Raw genomic sequence first — 8292 nt, forward strand, 5'->3', positions numbered from 1 at the left:
ACCAAAGTTATTGACATAAATTTGTGAAATAGTAGTTCAATAAAATTTTGGAATGTGAGTCAACAAACAAGATGACATGGCCTTTCACTCGTGACCCATCTCGAAAGGGTAAGAGTTAGAGGAATTACATTTTTTGTTTGAGTTTGCTTTTTGTTTACTTAAGAACTTCAGTCTTTATGTGATGTAAAACATTTTATGTTACTATTATAAGTTTTTGTTAGAATATATCTGAGATAAAGATCTATTTACAGCACTATTAGAAAGAAACTATCCAAAATTTATAAAGCATGCATAAAAAAATAAATCTATAGAAACTTTTGATACAAGTTAATGGCAAAATTATTCATTTTTAAGAGTATCATCTACAGACCAAGTTGATCGTGGGATGTATTGGTGTGAACAGAGACATGTTGATTTCAATCCTTTTATTTTATTTTTTGCCTGCATTTTGTAATTCCTATCTCTTTACTGATGATAATCTTTCATTGAAAATTTCCCTCTACATTGGATTAATTTCTTGATCCTGAAATTTACTAATTACACAAGTCTAATAATACCCTTGTTTCTCACATCACCTTTGAAGATTTCTGTTTGCTGTATAACTTTTGTTGTGTAAAGTACTGTGTTAAGGAAATGTTGAGGTAGCCAGTTTTGTTCTTGGTCTAAGGATATAAGTCATTAAAAGTCCAATAATATAATTTGGATAATATTTCAAAAGATTATAAACTAGTAAATACATTTGTCTTGGTATATAATTGTTATAAGAAGTTTTGAAATCCACGAGTCTTTCATAAATACTCTGAGAATTCTTACATAACTATGTTGGGTTAAACATCAAAACATTTGTATGGGTATTGGTAGGGGGAGTATTAAACTTCAAATGTTTCATTGTTTAACCAATTATTTAATAGTTCTGAAACATTTTCTTGTAAATGTTGAATACAGTGACATTTAATATTTGTTCACATAAAAAAATTTTTGTTCTTTCACGTTTTTCTTAACATTTTCTTTTTTTCTCCTCTTCAGTATCCTCGAAGTGGACGAGTCAGTGTAAGTGGTATTCATCTTTATCAAACTATAAGGGATTTTTTTAAGCATAATTTTGTCGTACTCGTTTGCTAGTAATTGACATTGAGATCAATATTTAAAATGTTTCCAAAGCATATTTTTATTTACAACAGAATATGGGAAATATAACCATAAAATAGTTTTTTTGTAAGAGTAATCTTGTGCTAACTGTAGACAATTGCTTAACTCGTTATGGGCTAGACATCTTCTGTTGGATGGCTTTTTAACACCTTACACCTACTTCATAGAGGAAAATAATTACTTTAAAGAGTTTATCCCTATGTGATGGACCTGCTAACCATTTTATTCATCAATATGATAGAAGTGAGCTAAAGGACAGCTTTGAGTGACTATATTGAAAAATTAATGGATTTGAATGAATTAGGTGTAACTCTCCCATAACTTAGCTTACTGAAATGTTGATAGGATATTGTGGTCACTGTCATAACATGGTTTCATCAAAATAAGGATTTAAAAAAAGTTATTTTGTGTGACTGAGATTGGACTAATGCCAGATAAACTGTTATGAATAAGTGTATTGTACTTTAATTGTACTTAAATGGTACCCGGAGCGATAGGGGTAAACAGTGTAGAATAATTTTAAAACCAACAATTAAATCTGTTTTTAGAAGATATTTTTGGGCTTTATGATACTTAGCCGAGAACTGAAACATTTCTACCAGTAACTTACATGATACCAAATGTTTGAGATCTAGTATCTATTGAAATAAGGTGCGACATTAGGCAGCAGAAATGTCACCCCCCCCCCCCCCCAATCAGACATTTCCTACCTACGTGATGTTTACTTTTTTTCAAATTTTTACCCCCACACTCAACTTTCTGGATCTTTTGTAATCTACTCGACTTTTGTGGTGATGACAATTTTATTTTTAATTTTTTCAGAAATTATACAAAGCCTTACAACATGACAAATAGTTTAGGAACAAATTTGCCGATCTCCCTGATTCATTACAGTTTGCCGAAAAAGTTACAAACATGATTGGAATGCACTTTGGTAGATATCAATGTTAGTGGCAACTACCGTACAGTGCTGTTATTTATCAAGAAATTTGGTACTATTCACTGAAACTTTTAATATTGCTATTCAGTACCATAAAAATAACTCATTTATCACCAAATCCTTATATGATTATAGAAGTTTTCTTTATAGCTTCCCTTGGAACTATGGAGATATGTAAAGTATTATGTCCATAGCTAGCTGAGGCCTCTGCTCAAAACTTCATTGTCAATGTCAAAGCATGGTCAAAACATTATTATCCTGCTTGTTGAACTTATTATTATTGACATGAGGAGTGAGAACGTAAAAAGTTTTGATTTATTTATTGCAGTCTCCTATTGTGGTATGGAAGATGAAAGCTCCTGAGAAAAAGCCACTTGTTCGACGAGAGAAACCAGAAGAGGTTCGGGCAAAGGTGCGGAAAGGATCACAGAAGAAGAACATTGCTCCAATTAAAGCCTTGAGTGAATTTCATAGTACAGCTGATTCTGTGTGAAGTCAAAAGCTGAATTTCTGGAGAATATAAAAAAAAAAGTTTGAATTTTTGCAACAACCGAAAAGGTTGTGAAGTTTCTTTAGTGGATCGTAACGTGTGGTTGTTGACTTCAGTTTCTTGTAAAGTATTTTATGGCATGGAAAGAGAAGACAAATTTTTTTAGTTTTCATAAGATAGTAATTTCATTTATATTTGTTGCTACTCAAGTAAATATGGATGCCTATTTATTCATTTATAGTGTCAAAATACATTTCGACTTGCAGTAGATAAAATGCTTTTATTCAACGGTATTTTTTAACTGTTATTTTTCAGTGGTATCTCTTTTTTTGTGTTTGGTTTTATTATTTTTGATATATATATATATATATATATATAGATAGATAGATAGATAAATGCATTTATATTATGTGATTACATTTACTGCATAGTTACATTTAAAGTTTCAATTGATTCTTAAGGTCATCCCTTAAAATAAGTAATAGAAAATGAAGTCTTAATATTTTTTTAGAATTGAAATTACAATGAACTAGGTATACCATGAATAACAAAGTTAACTGTTTTGTATTGTGTGAGTGCCTGATTGTGAAGAGTTGGATGATAAGATATGCAAAAAAAGAAAGTACAGAAAATAAATTCACCTTAAGATTTTGAAGAGTAAGTGTGAACTGCCGGTATTTTAACTTTGTTTTTATGTTATTGTGAAACACCGTATCATGTGGTTCTCTTTGATGATTGGATCTATGATCTAATACTTCATAATTTCTCAATATCAACAGGTCTTACATGTTAGGTAGCAATTGTTTATAAAAGGTGTAACATGTTAATATGAAAGTTTTTTTATTTTTAAGTATATTTTTTAAAAACGTTATCAACAATCTTCGAACCTGAATCTTTTCAAATTTCGTTTTTAATACTCAAAGTTTTAGCAAGTTTTATGAAGAGGTTTTTTTCTTTTGTCATGAGCCTCTTTAAGTTTTTTTTTTAAGCCGACAGATGGATTGTATTTTATAATTTATGCAAAAGTTGCTCTGGTTTGTGAAGTTTAAATCAAAGTTAATCTGCAGAGGATTTGATTATTGATTTTCATGGTAAAGATTATTAATAAGCTAGAAAAAAAAAATTAAAATTAACACAAAGTTTCAGAGCTTCAAACAAGTATTGTATATAAAGGGTGAAATTATTGATGTTAGGTGTTTTATTATGTGACTTTTCTAAGCCTAGTTTTTCTACTAAAGTCTGGTTTCAAAAAGAAAAAGTATAAAGTCATTCCATAACATTGAAATAGTGTATAATGTATATTACACTATTCACATTATAAAGGTTATTGTATGTGACCTGTAAGCAAGCACAAGTGAAATCTGCTCTCAGATCGAGGTGTAAAAAATATGAATATAGTTGCAGGTCACCAAGTTGCACATATTTAGTTGTGTTGTCATTCTGCAATTAAAGGCAGACTTATTGACAGAAGTAGTTTGTGATCGTAGTTCTTGAAGTAGCATTATTTGAAAAAGTAGCAGTTTGTAAAAAAATTTAGTTAGTAATTAGTGTTTTCTACATTTTTTTTAATTGTGTAAGTAATGAGGCAGGTTCCTCCTTTTTGCTTTACCAGTGGTCACGTATTTAGATATGTAGTGTGTATGTGCGTGAAGTTTGTATGGGGAAAAAGTAAAGTGAAATAATATTAATGTTCTTGTCTTCCTGCTTTTTTTACGAGCTTCTCATTTCGTCCATACAGCATATAGAATGGTCAGTTTTATATGTTTACTGTTCCATCTATGGCTACTTTGTGCACTGTGAATGTAAGATAAGGTGAAGTTATTATGTGAAAGTTAAAGTATTCCTAAGAAGAGCAGCTATTTTTTTTTCTTCTTATTATTTTGTTCTGTAGAACTATATACGATTTTAATTATCTGTGGAACTGGTACTAATAGTGTGGTTTTGAATACATCAGAGTCCGTTTCTAGCTGCAGTTTCATCTAAAATGCATTTGGGTTCGCTGAATCCTTTGTTAAGTACATTATTTTTCCTGTGTTTTGAGCTTTGTTTAATCATCAGAGGAATTGTGAAGTATTTTTCTTTTCAAACTAGAGTTTTACTGTTGTTGTTTTTTAAGCTGAATTTAATTAACATAGAATTGTTAATTAGGAAAAAGAAAACTTTTTTTACTATCATGTTTTGGATTTTTTTGTGAGTTTAACCCGATATCTGTTGGACTTTAGTTTTGTATCTGTTCCTTTATAATTGAGAATTTTTCATTTAGGAGAAGCAAAATATTTTAACGTGTTGGAAATTTGACAAGCAATCAGCTTCTTTCATGGAGTTACTACACACACAGCTGCTTAAATCTCATTGGTGGAAAAGATTACTACAACTAACAAAGATTGTTTAAAAAAGAAAATGAGCAATTAAAAATTTAGGTTTTTCCTTCTAACCAAAAACTCAAATATAAAAATTAATATACAGATCTGAAATACTAATTAATGTGTTGGCAGATTTTTTTTTCCATCTGATTATGTGCATCTGATCAGGATGTGATACACTGAAAAATACATCATTGTTCCATCTTGATGATAGGGTCTTTGGAGCTCATATTTACTTATCTTGGCTAGGAAGGTAAAAGATGAAAGAAGTTTTTGTCATCAGTAGAGAATCATTCAGACTGTTGAACGCTGATGTTATTATAGTCATTAGTATGTGTTTCAACTAGCTTTTGGTTACAAAAAAAACAATACTCCATTAGTAGCTTACGTTTTTTTTCCAATAGGGGGATTGTCGTCATTTCATTTGTTTCTGATTAAATACTTTCACTGTTGATCAAAATGAACACAAATGTTGTACTTGCTTACAAAAAAAATATGATACAAGTATCTTGAAGATTGCCTCTGTCTTTAGACCAAGGTCATAGTGAACAATGTCAAATAACATACAGGGTAATTGGAAAGGGCCACTAGATACCAAATATAATATTGTGATAAATCTTGTATTTCATTACCATAGCTGTATAGACTCCTGCAATAAAAAGGAAGTTAAGGACAATAGCATAAGAAGTAAAAATGCAGGTTAGAGATTGTGTTTGAACACACCACAGTTATTATCTGAAAATAGTGTTTAAATGAAGTAATTAATGTTTTTCGTAAGTAATTCATTTCAAAGTGGACATTTTTTAAGACTCGAAAGTTTCATCACTCTTTAGGATATTTCCTCGTAACTTTAATTCTGTAGCACTACCCCCCCCCCCTTATTTATTTTTTTAAATTCAAACTTTGCAGGTTTTAGGTTAATCGAAAGGTTAGGGTTTACCAATAAACTTGAGTTGAAGGAACAACAGGGTTACCTTTTTTTTTAAGGCATTAGTGATAAGGTTGCAGTAACTATATATAAAAAGTTGTATGCTTCTGCTACTTCCAAACTGTATACGACTGTAAGAGTCGATGAGTTGAGTTTTAAGTTGAGAAAAAAATTTTCATTGTTAAAATTGATTTTGATTTTCACGTTCTAAAACTTGTCAACAGAAAAGGAAAGGGAAAAAAAAACCTTCTCCCATTAATTCTTAATACTTAGAAAAGTGTCCTGATGAGACATAAAATATCAATTATCCGTTACAGAAGTTACTTAACTGGTTGAAAAAATGCTTTTTTTATTAATATTACTAGTGCTATAACAATTTTACAAAATAGACTAAAATTATCTCCACAGTGTAAAGCTTGATAAGATATCATAAGCAAAGAATGAAGTTACAGATTTAATAGTCTTTGAAAGTAAAGAATCTTGTTGAACAAATATTATGATAAACATAAGAATAAGAAAGCTATTAACAAGTGGTGTTTTATATTAATGTATTTTATTCTAATAGTTTTTTTTTTTTTTAGAGTTTGTCAAAGAACAAATTGTCTTATTTAAAAAACGTGGGTGTTTTTCATATAAAAGTAGGCTTAAAGTACATCTTATTACTGATCGTATCATACATTGGAAGTGTTAAACTTGGTGTAGATAACTCTATATATGGTGGCAAGCTTTCTGTTTATGATAGATTTTTTTATGTCTTCTCTATATGGTAATTGGATTAAACTGCATCAGAATGTCGTGACAGTTAAAGTAGAACTTGGAACTTATCAAGTGTATTGCTTCTTAGTGGTTCCATACATTTGTCTAGTCACAGCAGTGAAATGACACGATTTTTAACTACAGTAATTTTACATATTACTGATAAGTTGTTTTTATAAACGTTTTGGATGCAGCTTATATTATGTGGTTATTATGGTGTGTTTTTAGCATTTTCATGTAAAAACTTGTCTATTTTTATAAAATCATTTACGGTTCTCTTTCTCACTGGTCATCCTGCAGTAAGTGCCTCATATTAATGGCTTTTATTCCAAGTATGTATTTTAGTTCAGTAGCACAATCACAATAAATGTAAACAAAAAACTCAAGTTTCCGTGTGTATTGTTCAAAGATACCCATCACAGCTGTTAACAATTTACCCATGCATGTTATACTGGGAATTGGGTTTGATGCATTTAATTCCTGGCCTGCTAGTTCTTATATTTCTGCTTACAGCTTTTATCTGTGTCTAAGTACAGGTGAGCAAACTAAATTATTGATAAAATGATTAGTAAAGAAAGGTTAATGTGTTGTATGAATTCAGTTTTTAAAACTCCTTGTAATATCACCTTGGTATTTTTATTTTCACAAAATAAAAGTTACTCTTCCTGAAAGCAAATGTTAAAGTTTTATACATGTGTGATTTTTTAATAGTTAGTATATTTACCACTTAATATGTAAGACTGTTTTGATAATTAAAACCCAGTCCTTGTTTGCTGGAGAGTTGCTCAAAATCTTGATTATTAAAAGCATCAGTCTTTTCTGGACTCTGTATTCCTTCACTGCAGGTTAGTGGAATTACCAAGATTAATTTTACATTTTGTCAAAAGTGCACATCTGTGTATAGAAATATATTTTTAATTCAGTTAACAATATTCTTCATAAAATACGGATGTTCCAGTTGTTCACGGCCCAGCATGGCCATGTGGTTAGGGAGCTCGACTCGCAATCTGAGGGTCGCAGGGTCAAATCCCCATCCCACCAAACATGCTCACGCTTTCAGCCGTGGGGGCATTATAATGTGACGGTTAATCCCACTATTCATTAGTAAAAGAGTAGCCCAAGAGTTGGCGGTGGGTGGTGATGACTCGCTGCCTTTCCTCTAGTCTTATACTGCTAAATTAGGGATGGCTAGTGCAGATAACCCTTGTGTAGCTTTGTGCGAAATTTAAAACAAACAAACCAGTTATTCACTTAAGTATAAAACAAGCACTAAAAAGTCTACCAATATGTATGGAGATTTAATGGTATTTTACAAGAACAATTTTCATTCACTAATGCAGTGAAATGTCACTGCTTATATAAGCTGCATCACCATGGTAAATTCCATAATACTGGCAGGGCAATATTGCTATGGGTAAAATTAATGCTGGAGTGAAATACATTGCAGAAGTTTCGAAAAAAAGAATAGAATTCTAATTTCTGATCATAGAATTCTATGCACTTGGAACAAAACGAAAATTCAAACAGTAAACTTAATGAGATACGTCTTTCTACATAAAAAGATTGGAATTCGTTGTTTCATTAATTTGGTACCCTTGCTGTTAACAAGGTGAAAGAAAGAAACTACAAAAATATATTACATGTGAGTGATGGAAGTTTCCTGACT

The 8292-nt window shown here is 30.7% G+C and overlaps 1 long non-coding RNA gene across 1 annotated transcript; it reads left to right on the forward strand.

Annotated features, from left to right (window-relative positions):
- The first annotated feature begins 980 nt into the window (after nucleotides 1–980).
- Nucleotides 981–6105, forward strand: LOC111083028. Its single transcript, XR_002612872.1, has 2 exons — nucleotides 981–1050; nucleotides 2418–6105. It is a non-coding gene; the product is annotated as an uncharacterized LOC111083028 (long non-coding RNA).
- Nucleotides 6106–8292: the final 2187 nt, after the last annotated feature.

The sequence above is a fragment of the Limulus polyphemus genome, unplaced genomic scaffold (genome assembly GCF_000517525.1).
Source record: "Limulus polyphemus unplaced genomic scaffold, Limulus_polyphemus-2.1.2 Scaffold3548, whole genome shotgun sequence".
NCBI classification, from domain to species: Eukaryota; Metazoa; Arthropoda; class Merostomata; order Xiphosura; family Limulidae; genus Limulus; species Limulus polyphemus.